This window comes from Ovis canadensis, chromosome 2 (genome assembly GCF_042477335.2).
Source record: "Ovis canadensis isolate MfBH-ARS-UI-01 breed Bighorn chromosome 2, ARS-UI_OviCan_v2, whole genome shotgun sequence".
Taxonomy (NCBI): Eukaryota; Metazoa; Chordata; class Mammalia; order Artiodactyla; family Bovidae; genus Ovis; species Ovis canadensis.
Genome location: NC_091246.1, coordinates 14,075,708 through 14,078,765, shown reverse-complemented (window position 1 = coordinate 14,078,765; position 3,058 = coordinate 14,075,708). Strand labels below are relative to the sequence as shown.

Here is a 3,058-nt window from a genome sequence, read left to right as displayed (position 1 = left end):
TGTCCACCTGCATCCCCATCACACCCTCCCCAACAGCAGACCTTGGTCTCCATCAGGCCTCAGATAGGCAGTGTAGCACATCCAGAGAATGGATCTGCGGATCAGCTCCCACAGACCCTGAAGTGGATTCAGGTCCATATGGACAGGGGATTTCAAGGGTCCCAGCCCTTATAACATGGCCTGGATGGGGAGCAAGGTTTTAGGGGGCTTTCGTCCCATGAATCCCTCACTCAGCAGGGAGAAGTACAGATGAAAAAACAGCACTGTAGACGATGGGGACCAGAGTAGAGGCCCCTCTTGCCTGGGCCTAAAGATTTTACTGACTTTATCTCCAGCAGAAATAAACAAGCAGAATACAGCTCGTCAGAGGGGCCAGTCCCTGGGAAGATAAACCCAGGTGGGGAGAAGCAAAGTCCTTAATCCAAGGGCAATAGAAGATTCCACCTTAATCCATGGGCGATGCAGGGCTGACCAGCAGCACTCCACACTCCCAAATCCACCCCTGAGTTCCTCTGTGAGAACTGAAGCCCTGAAAGGTTAAACATCACACGTCTGTCACGTAGTTAATTGGAGAAGAAAATGGCAACCCACTCCAGCATTCTTGCCTGGGAAATCCCATGGACAGAGGAGCCTGATGGGCTACAGTCCATGGGGTCTAAAAAGAGCTGGATATGACCGAGCACTGATAGTTCTTATTTATTATTGTTTACCAGATACTTTTAATAGAGAATGGCAGTCCATTCCAAGGAGCACTGGGCTGTGCTCAGTGAACTGTGGTGTTGGAGAAGACTCTTGAGAGTCCCTTGGACTGCAAGGAGATCCAACCTGTCTATTCTGAAGGAGATCAGCCCTGGGTGTTCTTTGGAAGGAATGATGCTAAAGCTGAAACTCCAGTACTTTGGCCACCTTATGTGAAGAGTCGACTCACTGGAAAAGACTTTGATGCTGGGAGGGATTGGGGGCAGGAGGAGAAGGGAATGACAGAGGATGAGATGGCTGGATGGCATCACCGACTCGATGGACGTGAGTTTGAGTGAACTCCGGGAGATGGTGATGGACAGGGAGGCCTGGCGTGCTGCAATTCATGGGGTCGCAAAGAGGGATAGGACTGAGTGACTGAACTGAACTGAATATTCATTGGGCTTCCCAGGTGGCTCAGTGGTAAAGAATCTGCCTGCTAAGCAGGAGGCTTAGGTTTGATCCCTAGGTTGGGAAGATCCCCTGGAGAAGGAAATGGCAATCCACTCTAGTATTCTTGCCTGGGAAATCCCATGGGCAGGGGAGCCTGGCGGGCTACAGTCCATAGGGCTGCAAAAGAGTCGGACACAATTTAGAGGACAACAACACATAGCTAATAAGTGATGGAGCTAGGATGGAAACTCATGTTGTTCTGATCCCAAGATCCTGCTATTTCTGGATGCTATGCTATTCCTTGAAAGACCAAAGGGGACTGGGGGCTGGGGTTGAAGAGAGAAGAGGGTACAGACAACAGGGGGCTGAATTTTGAGGCTCTAAGATTTGATGAATGTTGGCTTTGCTGCCTGTTGGGCTAACCAAAGTCTAGTCTAAAGAGGTCCTGAATGAAGGTATGCCACCCTGGTAAGCTCCCGACCCTGTGCCCCCACCCCATGGCCTCAGAAGCCTCTTCCACTGCACCTAAAATACAGAGTCCTTCCTTTGGGTGCTTATCTGATGTTCCCCCAGCTTCTCAACCTGCTAGCTTTGCATTTTTGCTTTGATGACCTTTCCTCCATTCTCCCAAGCCATCTGCCTGCTCAGTGAAAGAAGGTGACCTGGGGTGTGCCAGCAAACGAAGCTTTCTTCATATGCGGGTAACTCACTGAGCAGGTATGGTATTTTTTTCCTCATTAAATTTATCTATTAAAATTATAACTTGTTTACAGATCTCTAGTTGGCTTTGTCAGTGAAGGCCAGGATGCATTATAAGGCAAGATTTAAAGAAATAAAACACCTAAGTATAGACTGGAATTATGGCCATGAAATTTATATGTTCATCAATTCATTAAAGCCTTGGCCTTCTTTCATTACCCTTTTAAGGCTGCTGCCTCTCAACCTTGGCTACGCATTGGAGTCACCTGGGAGCTTCAGAACCACCGATGGATGGGTCCCATCCTCAGAGATTTTGATGTGCTTGTCCTGGGAGTGGCGATTTTGTAAAACTTTCTAGGTGATTTTATGCAGTTAAGATGGAAGAACCAAGGATTTAAGAGAAAGTTCTACCTTCACCGGTGTTGCTTTTAGCATGTGAAAACACAGGTCCTTGAACCTGACTAGATCCACCTTCCCCAAAGCTTACCACTTCTGCCCACTATGAAAATCCTTCCTAGGTCTTGCGAGCACTCTGGCGTACAGTCAAAATTCTTCCTGTGTTTATAGTTTCAAGGAAAGACGGTCTTAGTTTATCTTCTGCACAAATAAGCAAGTATGGTGAGGCAGGAGTGGCCAACCCCTCGAGAAGAGGGAGCTGGGGCAGGGGAGGGAGTTGGGGGTTGTTAGCTGGGGCATGGGAGGAGGTGGGGGCGGAGGAGAAAAGGCAAGATCCTTGGTTCAAGGGCAACAGACGGTGCCATCTTAACCCCTGGGAGTTGTAGAGTTGACACTGAAGTTGCCCACAGCCCCAGTCTCTTTTCCCTCTTTTCTCAGCTGCATTTGCCCAGCCATTCTTGACTGCAGGGGCTCTGGCAGTCTGTCCCTGTGTCAGAATCTTCTGCTTTCCATCCAGAAAGGTGGGAGGGGGTCATGGAAGAGGCGTGAAGGCTGGAGTGCTAGGTCCCTGCCCCCACCTCCTCCGAGTCAGTCCAGGAGGTCTGGTCACACTGCCTGCTACCCACACATTTGCTGGTGACCCTGGGCCCTGGTTAAGGGCAGTCACCACCATGACAGCGGCAGAGAACCTGTCCAGCGGGTTCCACGGTGAGGTCTGGCCTGCAACTCAGGGAGCTCCCTGGGTGCTGCTGTTCCCTGGGGCTGGGTGGGGCCTCCTCGCAGAGCCTGCTCACAGCGCCTTTCTTTACAGACTCAGCATAGCCTTTGCACT

The 3,058-nt window shown here is 50.3% G+C and overlaps 1 non-coding gene across 1 annotated transcript; it reads left to right on the top strand.

Annotated features, from left to right (window-relative positions):
* The first annotated feature begins 1,144 nt into the window (after positions 1-1,144).
* On the top strand, positions 1,145-1,215 carry TRNAS-GCU (transfer RNA serine (anticodon GCU)). Its single transcript has one exon. It is a non-coding gene; the product is annotated as a tRNA-Ser (tRNA).
* Positions 1,216-3,058: the final 1,843 nt, after the last annotated feature.